A 14,849-nucleotide genomic window follows, 5' to 3' on the forward strand; every position below is an offset into this window, starting at 1 on the left:
TGAGCACATACTGCCACCCAGTGGATGAATGTGCATGATGCACAAAACATTTGCAAAGGAAAAGGCAAAGGAAAAGACAAAGGAAGACAGTAGGGGGTTACAACCATGATGTGAGGTTAAAGCTTTGTGTTCAGTGAAGGCGGCCTACCATGTGATCCAAAAACTGATTATGCCACTCAGAATGCCAGGCCAGGTTTTACTATATGTTTTCAAAGTATCCTGATAAACATTACCAGAGGCTTTGGCAATAAAAGATAAATTTTATGGGATATGTGTTTACCATCATACTAAATACTAAAGTCTCATTGATGCTAATAAAACTTATGCCCATGAATTTCCAATAAGACAAGTCAAAGTTACTTATCTTATTACATGGCATAAAGAGGGCTGTCAAGGCATAGACTTGAGGTTCAAGTCATAATCCTCCAGGTACTGAGAGCTCTGACATAAAGTCTGAGATGAATTACATTTGGGGCATAATAATTTAAATGCCCCTACATCTAAAAGCAAAATAAATATTTACAGTGGGGATATATAAAGACAGAGGATGGAAGCTGAGCCATTTAAATAAGTAGTGAGGCAATGTTTAACTAGGGATTTCCTAATGGTTCAACTGGGAGGGTCAGAGCAATAGTTTTCTTTTGCGGGTAACTCCACAAGAGTCATCTGGTATTCTGTAGACAAGTCCAAACCTATTCACTGTGTTATTTAAACAATAAGGACAGAATATATGGGATTGGAATGACATTGAAGGTCCAAGGAAATCATCTTGTCTGAGATTTAATTTTTTGCTAATGTTCACATCCTTACAAAAATGTTTACCTATCCACCTCTAGGTAGAGAACTGCCAACTGATATACTTATTCATGATCAGGCCTGGAATTTATTGACTTTGTCCTACTTACAAGAAAATAAAGTAGACTATCATGGCTTCAAGGATATTGGCAGACATCTACCTTAGACTTCATTATTCACCACTATGGAGCAGCATGAACACCATGTTTGAATTGGTTTCCCTAATCCCCCAAACCCTATAGCAAGCAGCACCATGGAGGAGCCCAGATATATCCTATGCAGAATTATTTGCTTCCTAGATTGAGAATACTGAATCTGGGGAATCCACCATTTTTTATAGCAAATGGGAAGCAAGCTAGCTCATTTTCCCAAAGTAGGACCTAATATACCTCAAGGTTGCTTGCTGAAAAATCTCCTGTATAAAGAGCAACAAGAGATTTGCATTTTTGGTATACCCAGTAAAAATGTGCTAGGATGCTTAAGTCTCATTAATGATTGCCCTTCCCAATATTCTTACCAAGCCAAAATCAACTTTCTGATAATTCCCACTTGTTTTGGTATTTTTCTAACACTTGAGCATTTTCTACTTCAAATACATGTTGGGTGTTATCCCTCTTGCCAATGAGACTTCTTTTCTCCAAGCTTATCATTTCTAATCCTATTCCTCCATTGACCATATCTGATTCTGGGTACCCTCACATTCAGAATTGCTTTCTTCTGAACTTGTTTATGAGTTACTTTCCCAAATGGACTATGATACTCCCAGTGATGGTGCAATACCTTTAGAGCAGACTAGGAAAAAGTACTTATTTTAGAAATATACTTTTTTATTTTTTATTATTTTTAGCAAACTATGCATCCATGAGCTTTCTTGGCAGTTTTGTTAGTTCCCAAAGCAAAATCCTGGGTTTTACCATACACTGCCACTAAGTCATATATTTCTCTATTCCTATGGCAGAGGATGGAATTCCATGTATTTTTTTATCACAGGAAATATTATGCCAAGGAGATCCCATTCATCATAGTAGAACGTGTTAGAGTGAGATCCTTCTTTATTCATAATTTAGTAGTTCTAGCAGAAAGTATAACTACTGTTGTCTTTACTTTCTGAATTATGAAATTCTTCTATATAAACTATTTGTTCTTTGTGTTAATATATATGGCATACGACTCTCTTTGTTTCAATTAGTATCCAACAGTCAGATGCTTTTACCCCCTCCACCATTCACATAGGAGAATATAGACAATGTGCACCTGTTGCTTTCAAAAAGGAAACTGATGTGTGTGTGTGTATGTGTATGTGTATGTGTGTGTGTGTGTGTTTTTTTTTAAGAGAGAGATGTTACCCTACTACTAGTAGGAGTATTAGTTTAATTTTAAAAATGATGTAAGAACTATAAACACAGAGAAAAAATCATACAATCGACCCCCAGATACCCATCACTCGGATTCCACAATTATCAAGATTTTATCACATTTGTATCATCTATCTCTCTTTTGTTTCTTGTTATTAATAACATTGAAGCATGTAGTTGCAACACTTAGATAACATCAGCTCATCTCTAAATAGGTCAAAATGTAGCAACATGAGTACTTTTTACATAACTGCCATGCCACTAGCATCTAACAAGATTGGCAATAATTTCTTGGTATCATTTAATAGCTAACTTAACTCCCATTTTCTGAATAAATCAGTCTTTAGAGTTGTTCTAATCATAATGAAAACTAGATTCATTCATTGTACATGATTGACATGTTTCATAAACCTTTGAATCTAATAGTCCCTTTGTCATTAATTTTTTAATTTCTTGCCTTTGACCATCAGCAAAAGTCAATCTTTAACCCACACCCTTAATTTGTGGTATCCTTTAAATTAATCCTCCCTCTCCATATTTCTTACAAACTGCAGAATTATTTCAAGGTGTTTTGTGTACTGCTTATTCCAGCAGATTGAGAAGCAGCAATGTCTACTTGCCTCCCATGTATGAAATCCTGTTAAGAAATTATTGATTGATTCTTTTCTTATCTGTCTTATCTGTCTCCCTTTTTCCTTCCTCCTTATCCCTCTCTCCTTCCTTTCCTTCCTTCTTTTTGTCAAGAATATATGTTGAATTTTGTTAAGACTTTTAGATACCTATAAAAATGGTCACATGATTTTTCTTCTTGTAACTATGGTATGATAAGTTGATAAATTATACAATTGATTTTTTCTAATATTGGACTTGTGGCATTTCCATAATGAATGCCATGTGCTTATGATATATTCTTAATATTTTGCATTCTATTTGACATTACAGATTCTATTTAACAATATTTTTAAAAAAATTTTGCATTGATATTCATAAATCAGACAGGCCTATAATTTTTTAGTACTAGTTATCAGGCCTTCATTTTGACACATACTTTATAAAAAGAATTTGGAAATTTTCTCTTCTACACTCTGGAACAATTTACATACCACAGGGTTTATCAGATCATCAAAGGATAACAGAATTTCTTGGTAAAGTCAATTAGGTCTAGAATGATTATAATGGGGAAAAGACAGACAGTAGCAGAGTTTTGACAACTTTTCAGAGTTTTCAAGTACTTTGGCACAGAATTATTCCAAGTAGACTTTTTCTATTTTCTGTTTCAAACATTATTTTCTTTGTCATGTTGCATTTTGTGAATTTGTATTTTCACCAATTAGGATGATTAACAACTTATTTCTCTTCATTCTTAATCACCTTTTTAAATGTTTTATTTTGCTGAGTTGTCAATTTCTGCCATTTTTTTCTCGGTTTCTTCTGCTTTATTTTTTTCTTCGTTTCTGTATTTTTGTATTCTTTTGAGTTGAATATTGAATTCACTATTTTCATCTTATAGATAAAGGATTTTAATATAATAGATGTTTCTAAAAACATTGCTTCAAATGTATCTGAGTTTTGATGTTTTTTTCAGTTTTATTATTTTCTAGAAACTTTGTAGTTTCCTTTTACTGTTACGTCAAGCAACACTTAGAATACTGCTGTTCATCTTCATCTTGTTTTAAGTCCTGCTCTTTTTGGTGATTTGGTCACATCCACCTATAGCTTGGGATTTGGAGGGATTTCAAGTCACCAACTTTTCTTGATTACTCTGCTATCTTGTTAATCTGTTTAAATTTCACAGAAGGAGTTTTGAAGTGATGATTCAAGACTGCTGAAGAAAACCAGTGAGAATTACAGATACTTTTACAAGACCAAAGGGTACTGTCACAGAATGTACTAACAATTACAGAATCTGGGTGCCTCTATAGGGAGGTTCTTTGTTTGAAACAGATTTTGCAAGGATAGTTTTATAACCCAGAATCATTTCTTTTTATGCATCTAGAGGAGAAGATGGAATTTTCCCTTCATCCTGTGATTTCTTTTATGTCCTTTGCCAGCAGGTTGAAGAGTCTACAGTTTCAAGACCAAGCAAAGAATCTCATTAACAATGAGAAGCTAAAAACTTACAGCATGAAAAGTGAAGAATAGAACAACAACAACAAAAAATAACAAATGAAACCTGGAGCATATAATGCTCCAATTATATTCCCAAGACCATAGCTTTGGAAGGAAAGTGTAAAGTCAGAAAGAAAATGATGACTTCTTAGACCTTCAAATGAATAATATCTGCAATTAACCACTGGCTAATTTGTTTTTCATAGTCTTTAAATACATGTGCTCTGTAGAAGGTTATGAATTTAAATGTACATAAATAAAATAATATGACTAAATGGGGAGGAGGAAAAAAGATTAAGCTGGTACAGATTCACTTCATATAAATCTTTTTATAAAAATTCATCTAAATTGAAAAAGAAAAGGTGTGATTTTCTATGAAGTTAACAAAATGTAATGGGAGGTTGTTTTCCTACTGCGCAGCTCTTGTTGAGTGGCTAAAGCTGAGAGCAAGAGCTCCACACTCTACAAACAAACAAACAGGCCTAAAAAGAGTTTGCTAAGAGGTGGGTACCCAAATATCACCTGATTCCTCTAAAGCATCCTCTACCTGCAGAGATTAAAGCTTGGGAATGGGGAAGTTGGTAGGGCTTTTCTTAAAGAGTATTGTCAAGGTCTTGTGCATTTTCCTTCACTCCACCCTCAGCAGAGCCAGGTGACAAAAGGGAACTAAAGCAATTGAAGAACTTTTGCTAAACTTGACCTGTGCTTCCCATACCTTGGGTGTGACCTATGTTTACTCTCCCACATTTTTAAGTGTAAAGGAAGAAATTGGCTAATGGATAGAGCTCTCTGCAGTAACAAAGAAAAGAAAGAGGGCTATAAATGAGGAATAGTCTGTACATCCAGAATTTCTTGGGGGCCAAAAAGCCAGCTTTGTGTAGGCTTAGGAACCATAGCTAGGCTAGAATTATCTTTAAAAGATTTTGCTCAAGACTATGGAAAGAGGCTCTGTAAAGGGTACTATCAAAGTAAGAGCTGAGAGGAACACAGAATGGTTAGCTAAATGCCTTGTCTGAATGTGTGTGTGAAGATCGTAATTGGGGAGGCCTTCCACTAACACAGCCTATCTCTCATCTTTCCCTAATATCAAAACTCTAGCATCAGTGAGTAGAAAACATTAGTATCATAAGGAAAACAAACATATTATGCCTTATTCCTCAGTGTTTGTCCAGTCCCACCTGGGAAGGAGAGAAGCTTTAAATTGAGATTAAATTAGACTTGTTAATATTCCAAACTTTACCACAAATTGGAAACAGTTTAGTAATAGGTAAAGAAACATAACCAAATGCCTTAAAATAGATTTCCTTTGGAAGCATTCATTGTTTGGAGTTCTTTTGATATGTTATTATTATTTAAATAAATTCAAATAAATATTGAAGATATAAAAGCACCTGGTTAACAGTGGTTCTCAAAATTGGTTTCACATTAGAATTATCTAATAACTTTTAAAAACCACTGATGCTTGTCCTACCCCAGATTATGATTTATTTAGACATCAGAGTTTCTAAATCTTACTAGATGATTCTATTGTGCAGCCAAAGTAAGGACTGACTCTAAAAATGTCTACCAAAAAGTATACATATATATAGCTACATTACCCACAAATATTAAGAGAAATTAATGAAAAGATGGAATTTTTCATGGAAAATACCTTGTTTTCTCTCTGGGCACTCTCCTAGAGATTTGATTATAGTTTTATTCATTTCACTAAAGGCATATAAATGAGTAAGTGCCAAGGACAGGGTGTGATATAATATAAACACTGAAAATATATTATATAGGAGTGGAAAGAAATACAGTTTTATAAAAGTTAATAATGGTTATTAACAGACAGGATTCTACAGAAAGAATTATCTTAAAGTGGTATTTTAAAGATTATACAGCTATACAACTTGGAAATAAAAATGTTTAAGGATAAATAAAGAAACATGGCTGAATGTCCGAAAACAGACCTTCATTAAGAGTATTCTTTCCTGAGAGTAACCTTAATTTTTCCTTATGATTTGAATAAATCCACGTAATCATTGAGAATATGATAGTATCTGATGAAAATTGATAAAGCACACATACTCCACAATAAAGTTTTTTGTTTGTTTGTTTTTGTTTATTTATTTTACCATTATTTTACCATCCAGACCTTACATTACATCATTAAAGGATTCTTTCCCCTCACTTCTTCCCTTTTTCCTCCCATAGAGCTAAGATGATTGCAATGTGATAATCTTTGCTAGATCCTAAAAAATATGAAGATAATTAAGACATGGTCCTGACTCTATGAAGGTTATATTTATTAGTAGGCAGGCAAACAGAACAATATTTACAAATCAACTCATTAGGAACTGTAAAAACTGATGCTCAGAATGGATAATAATAAGGCAAACAGCCAAAAAAAATGTTCTGGTAGAGGTGGCCTTTGATCTGAATCTTTTTTTTTTTTTTGTACTGGGGAATGAACCCAAGCCTTACATATTCTAGGCAAGCACTCTACCACTGAGTTAAACTCCACCTCTGATCTGACTCTAAAAGGGTGGTTATGAGTTCCTCAAGAGTGAGGATTCAAGATGGCAGATAGGAGGAAAGCCAAATTTCCAATTGGTTCATAGCTCAGGATTCAAGCAGTGCGAATATTACTTCAGAGCAAAGAGGGTAAAATGTAGGGCAGAGTCCCTTAGAGACTCAGAAATTTGGGTGCATTGAACAAAGTACAAGACAGAGTACATTGGAGCCAAGTAGGTTGCAGCAATGGCAGAGGAGCTGGTTCACCTCAGAGAGGAAGGGTAAAACAAAGACAAACATAGTGGACAAATTTGGCTCACAAAAAAACTGTGGATAAGTAAAGCAGTCTGAACTTGGCTGATCCAGAGGCTGCATAGCAAACTGGTGTTTGGAAAATGGAGAGAAAGCTGAGGCCAGAGCCATCTTGAGGCCACACTGCAGCTGGCTGCTGTAGAAACCTGGGAGACCAGAGCAAATGTTGCCATATTGTCCCAGCAAGCCCCTACCATGTGGCAATAGGCTGTAACTAGCAGAAAGTGAGTGGCATGAGCAAAGAGAAGAATTTATTCAGGGGGATTCAAGTCTGAAATACAGAGGAGAATACAACTAACTAGCCTTCCCTTTGAGTCTGGCAGATCACATGACAGGCTGAAGAGGGTCAAGGAAACTGAACAGGTGGGTGTTAATACACTCAGGGACTAAGCCTGGAAAGGTAGTATTTTGGGGTGGCAGAGTGTGTGAGACCTGTCGAGGACTGGCTCCCCTGTCCCACCAATACAATTCTTGGGAAGCACTTGAGATCCATACTCCCAGCAGGAATTGGTATCTACTAGGCCTTTGGATGTAATCTCCCACAATAGTTACCAACCAACAAAGCCCCTAGGGTCTGATTAGACCTAAACCCTACCCCCAAAACTTCCCTCCCAGAACTCTGCAGAAGTCTCATCCTGGAGTGCATTGATCTGGTCTGTTCAGACAAAACTCCAATCAATAGTACTTCCCATTCCATCCTATCTTATACTGGTGAGAAGAGAAGCTGAGAGCTACTTCAATCAACTTCAGCTTTAGGCCACTCCTACTGGCAGCTCAGTGAGCAAAACAAAAGAGGAAGAGTTTAACAAGTCCTTGGAGGGTGTGCTCTCTTCCTCTCTCCTTCTTTCAACATAGCCCAAGTAAAAAATAGAAAGAACAGTCAGGTAGAGACAGTGACCATTCATCCACGTTGATAGTTTTGACTACCTCAGTAAAAACAATTTATTTTTTATTGTGTGTGTGTGTGTTTTTTCTTGCTGTGCTTATCAGTTTGTGGACATATTTCTCTCATTTTTAATAATTTTTTTGTGTTGTCTTTTGATAGTTTTATTTTGTTTTGCTCGATTCTGTTGTTTTTCTTTCTTTCTCCCGTTTAACACCCAAATTCTCTTGTTCTTTTTTCTCACTTTATTTTTTCTTCTCCTTCTTTATACCCACCACTCACTGCATCTCTTCTGCATTCTCTTCACATTTCAAACATCCTAAACTTTCTTTTACTTTCCTATCATATTTTTTTCTTTTAATGAACTGTATTTTCACAATCTCTTAGAACTATTTGGTTTATATAATTATTGCTCTCACCATTCATGTTGTTGCAATTATTAGTACTGTTGATGGCATACTTGACACTTACTGTTTACTGTGATACCAGATGTAGTTCATGGCTATTTATTGTTTTTGCTATTGGCAATTGCTGACTCATCTTTCCTGTTTTTGTGGTAATTAGTGTTGTAGATGTCATAATAGGCAAGAGGCATTTATTTTGATGCTGTACATTGTTGGCTTTGGTTTTTGCTATTGTATGTTTCCCCCATTTCTGTGAGATGCAGGGAATCTACGGGGACACTATGTGTTCGCAGGACAGAGGCATCACAATACCTAACTTCAAATTATTCTACAGAGCTATAGTAACAAAAAAGTGCATGGTACTGGCATAAAAATAGACACAGAATAATGGCACTGAACAGAAGATACAGAGACAAATACACACACATCTACAGCTATCTGATCCTTGACAAAGATGCCAAAAACATACACTGGAGAAAAGATAGCTTTTTAAACAAATGGTGCTGTGAAAACTGATTATCCATATATAGAAGAATAAGACTAGATCCTTATCTCTCACCTGCACAAAATCAACTCAAAATGAATCAAAGACCTAGGAAACAGACCAGAAATTATGCAACTCCTAGAAGAAAACAGAGTCAATATCCAACACACAGGCACAGAAAATGACTTTCTCAAGTCAGACCTCTAAAGCTCAGGAGATAATGCCAAATGCTAATAAATAGGACAGCATCAAATGAAAAACTTCTGTACAGCAAAGGAAACAATTAGGAATGTGAAGAGTGAACCTATAGAATGGGAGAAAATCTTTGCTAGCTACACTTCTGATACAGGATTAATACCTAGAAATATATATAAACTTAACACCAAAAAGAAAAAAAGCCAATTAATAAATGCACAAATGAATTAAACAGACACATCTCTAAAGAAGAAATACAAATGGACAATAAATAAACAAATAAATGTTCAACATCATTAGTTATTAGGGAAATACAAACTAAAACGACACTGAGGTTTCATCTTACACTAGTTACAATGGCAATCATGGAGAATACAAAGAACAATAAGTGTTGGAGAGGATGTTGAGAAAATGAACACTTTCCCACTATTGGTGTAATTGTAAAGTAGTACAACCAGCTTGGAAATCAGTAAGTAGGTTCCACAAAATGTAGAAAAGGAACCATCATATGACCCAGCTATAACACTCCTTGGTATTTATCCTGAAGAATTAAAGTCAGCATACTATAGCAATACATGCATACCCATGTTTATACTATCACAATTCACAATAGACAAACCATAGAACCAGGCTAGATGTCCATCAATGGATGAATAGATAAAAGAAAATGTGGCATACATACAATGGAGTTTTATTTAACCATAAAGAACAATGAAATCATGTCATTTGCAGGAGATGTGCATATACTATATATATTTTTAAATTTTTTTTTGCAAAAATGTATCCCAAGCACTGCAAAAAAATACATATGTAATATGTGTACATATATATTAATATATGTAATATAATAGGGACTTGGAACACTATGTTTGTACTTAAAACTGCTTATCTAACTCAATGCAGAATGTTTATCACACATGTACCACACCCATGTACACCACACCTAATGAGGCTACACACCACTCTTCAGCATGACAATAAAATGTTTTGAATTAAATTTTTCTGTGTAGTTGTAGATGGGCAGAATGCCTTAATTTTGTTTATTTATATGTAGTGCTGAAGATCTAACCCAGTGCCTCACACATGCTAGACAAGGGCTCTGCCACTGAGCCCCAGCCCCAGAAAATGCGTATTCTATATTGACAACTGAATGTTGGCCATATCTCTGTAAGAAACTAGGGACACACATTGTATTCATTCCCTTACATGTTTACATTGTATATACATGTCATTGGTATTAATACATTAATTTAGTAGAAAGACTAAGTGAAAGCAATCTTGAACAAAGTCTTGAGTTCTAGATGGTCTTTGAATGCAAACCAACCTCTGTGGTCTGACCTAGCTTACGGGCCCATATTCTACGAATTGGAAAAGTACAGAATGGCTAGAGTAAATGGTATAGACAAGGGAGTGGAAAGTGAAGAAGTCAGCAAGGGTGAGCTCTTGACTACATTTGCACATTTTAGTCAGTGTGTTCATTTTGGAGGTGGTGGGAAAACCATGAAGTAATTAAGAAAAATGTCCTGGGACAATATTTGGATTTTAAAATAATCAATGATGACAGTGTGAGATGCAATTAGAAAGAAAAAAAAGGCTTATCTAGTGATACAGGTGAGCGATGATGACCTGAATGTCTGGTGGTTGAAATAGGAGCATAGGAACAGATGGTAGATATACTGAGCCAGTAGTGTGGAAAAGGAAGGGAAAAGGAAAGGGAGGCACTCAGAGGAACTCCAGGTCTTCTGGCTGGACAACAAAATGAATAATGGTTGAATTCTCTAAGATAACATACTGCACCAGAGAGAAGCAGGTTTCAGTGAGATAGAGTTAAGTTTGGAGGATGTTGTATTAAGGGGACATAAAATGTGGCCAACAAGCAACATAGTCAAGAGTGGATAGAAAACTCAAAGAATGAAGTCACCTGTGACTATGAAATATCAAGGATGAAAACAAGGTGATGGAGATAAGGAAACACAGTCTTAAAGTATGTGATTCAGGAAAGCATTGGGAAAGCATGGTAAGATATAACTGAAGCAATGGATGATGCAAAGTTTTAATAAAAATATGAAGGCTGTTATCCATCAGCAAAGCTGTTTTCTGTGAGTATTTCTCATGAAATTAGAGTACTCATTTGGTGTGTATGTGTGTGTGGGGTGGCTGGTTGGGAAAAAATGTGGTATTTTAAGCTATATAGTCTGCTGGAAAATTTAATCATTTAATAAAATATGGTAACTGGACACTCCAGCCTTCTGAGAATTTGATGAAACAAATGAACCTGCTCCAATATAGAAGGGACAGAGTTCACCTCAGATATCTGGCACAAGCCACAGGCAATGTGATGTAAGCATTTCTTTCTCTGCAAAGAAAATGCATCTAAATAAAGTATGAAAAAACTGTCTCAACACAACACACATGTAATCACTGTGAGTTCAAACTAAATGTGTTAACCTGGAAAAAGCTGTACTGGCAGATTTCTTTTTCCTTCATTAAGCAATGACCTAGCATAGAACAATGCACTCCTTATGGCAGCTTCCTCATTTTTGAAAGCAAAGTTTAAAAACACTATCTATAATGGAAATATATGTGCTGTAGACCAGGTTACTATAAACACATCCAGTATGCATACTTGTCATGCTTCCTATTCTTTGCTGCACAGTTTATTAAAAAAAATTTTATAGCAAAATCTATGATTTCACCGCAGTTAATGTGGTTGTGCATATGAACTGACATTAGGTACAGCAATGAGGCTACATACCATAGCTAACATATGCACATTTTTTATTTGTATTTCAAAACACACAGACCCATGCATAACACACACACACACAAAAAAAATAATAACCCACAGATAACTGAACAATGTTTCTTTAAAACTTCTGGAATTCCATAGATTGGTAGCATTCTCTAAGAGTTCACACAAAAAATTTAAGATAACTACATTATAAATATAAATTTAGGGGGCTGGGGTTGGGTGCTGGGTAGGAGCCTCAGCACCACATGAAAGTAAATAAACAAAATAGGGCTTTGTGTCCATCTATAACTAAAAAAAAAAAAATCTTTTACATATAAATTTAGGATAACCAAGTGAAAACATTTGAAATCCACTTTGAGATTAAAATAATGTAACTTATATATTACTGTCCTCTTATATTCCAGATTTTGAATTCATCAGTAGTTTCTGTTTTTGTTTTGTAACACAGTATAGTCTTCTGAATTCCCCCAAAATATCAATTCACATAAAAGTTGTTACTAACAATTATGCAGAAGATAAAGGGTTCCTAAATGCTTTTATCAATTTCAAGTAAAATATGTTGTGCCTAAGTAAGAATAATACACTCAGTCATTTTAAATACCATCCTCTCCCTTCCCCCCTCCCACAAGAAAATTAAAGGATAATTAAAATTTGTTCAATTTCATGCAAAGAAACAGCAGAGATGCTCGTAGAAATTCTGCCACCTAGTGCTCAAGCCCTCTTTTGGCTTTATAAAGCACTGGAGTACAGCCACTATGCAATTCTTCACAATTTGAAATTATAATTAGATATAGAGGACAAGGTCATCTCTTATGTGTCCTATTGAACTTCAGTTTGATAATTAGTGCTTCCATAAAAGTACTATGATTTCATTTGATCTACCAATTTTCCTCTTACTAATGAAATGGCAATGAAAATCACTGATGTGCAGTTAGTAGCAGTGCTTATATTAAAAACAAACTTTACTAGAAATAACCATTGTTTTGTATCCTAAAAGTCCAAGAAACTGGACCTGGGGATATGGCTCAAGTGAGCAGGCTTACCGGGCATGCACGCAGCACTGGGTTCCATCTTTATCACCACATATAAAATAAAGATGTGTTCACCGAAAAACTAAAAAATAAATATTAAAAAATTCTCTTTCTCTTTCTCTCTCCCTTTAAAAAAAAGTCCAAGAAACCTATACATATATGCTTGAGAATTACAGGGTCTTGTAGCTGCAATGAGAAAATTATCAACCTTTCTCAAACAGTAAAAATTTTCCTTGATCTATATTGTTACCATTAAACAAAAGAATATTTTGCATGAGTTTAAAATTTCTATCCTGTGCTTTGTGTTCAATGCTTTCACTGAATTGGTAAGAAATGAGGTACTTTTTTTTAAAAGTTCACACTGGGCTCTCAAATGCACAGAAAAATTAAACTAAACAAGGTACCCAGTTGTGGCAACCTCCAAGCACAGTATTGAAACTGCTGGTCTATTTACCACCATTTTTCACTATATAAACCATCTTAGGGGTTGCAATTATATGTTTTTAACCTATCCTAGTAGTACCTGAACAAAATTTTGACTGAACGTATGAATAAATGATATTAACAGAAAGTTGAATATAAAATTTAGATATCTTTAATTAACTATAAAATCTGAATGGAGATTTGGAGACACAAAATATGTGTTCAAATCTTAGAGGCCGTGAACACTCTGGAATTACAGTGGCTCAGGAGGTTGAGGCAAGAGGGTCACAAGTTCAAGGCCAGCCTCAGCAACTTAGTGAGGCCCTAAGCAACCTAGTGAGACCCTGTCTCAAAATTTAACAAAATAAAAATTAAAATAGGTCTGGGAATGTGGCTCAGTTGTAAAAGCCCCTCTGAGTTCAATCTCTTCTAACACACACACACACACACACACACACACACACAATCACAAATTATATGGTTTTTAACTCGACCTCAGTGAAATTTCCCATCTGAATAAAAGGGCAGACACCTATGTATTTCATAGTAGCTGTATAGGCAAAATGAGGTAATAAATTTGAAAGTCCTTTGTATATATTTTTTAAAAATGATATCTGAGCTGGGTGTGGTGGCACATACCTTTAATCTCAGTGGCATGGGAGGCTGAGTCAGAAGAATTGCGAGATCAAAGCCAGATGCAGCAAAAGGAAGGTGCTAAGCAACTCAGTGAGACCCTGTCTCTAAATAAAACATACAAAGTAGGGCTAAGGATGTGGCTCAGTGGCCCAGTGCCCCTGAGTTCAATCCCCAATACCAAAAAAAAAAGATATTTGCTATTATTATACTACATTATATACATTATACACATGTAAGAAATACATGCATGAAATTTCCCCAAATTAAATGAGCTTAACATTTATCTTTAGCCTACAAATAAACTCAACCGAAAATGTATATATATCTTCCTTCAAGATGTAGCTCCTAGCTTTTACTCTTCTCAAGAAAATATTGTCAAAGAATGAATACCTATGCCTCCTCTTCCTCAATGTACTAAAACCTGACCTGGCCACCACGGACTACAGAACAGCTTCATACAGCCAATCCATTAGTTTTTCTTCTCAGTTTTTGCTTTATGTTATCCCTGAATATTTCTTTTCAGCACCTCTCATAACTATGTTGGCTTCTTCAAAACAGCAATACCCTATTTCTTTCTATAATTATTTTTTTAACTGAATCAGCTTCTTGTTTTTCAAGAAGCAGGTGTTGAAGAACATCCTTGCACCTCTTTTTTGATCACCCTAATTTTTTCTTAGATGATCAACTTGCTCCAACAGACTCAGGCATCATCTTGGCATAGCCAACTTCTAAATCCATGTGTTTGTCTCAAGGTACCTTCAAAATATTTCCATCTGTATGGTCTTCATTCTGTCTGAAGTGAAACTCACTACCTTTCTTCCTCCTCCTCCCTTCCTTTGTTACCACTAATGGTAGTTAGTTGAACAAAAATTCTAGAGTCATCAGTGACTTCTCCACTCTTCCACACTTCTCATTTCCATAATCTATTCATATAATCTATTGATTCCATCTCTGAAGTGTCTCTCTAATGCATC

Source organism: Callospermophilus lateralis, chromosome 12 (assembly GCF_048772815.1).
Source record: "Callospermophilus lateralis isolate mCalLat2 chromosome 12, mCalLat2.hap1, whole genome shotgun sequence".
NCBI classification, from domain to species: domain Eukaryota; kingdom Metazoa; phylum Chordata; class Mammalia; order Rodentia; family Sciuridae; genus Callospermophilus; species Callospermophilus lateralis.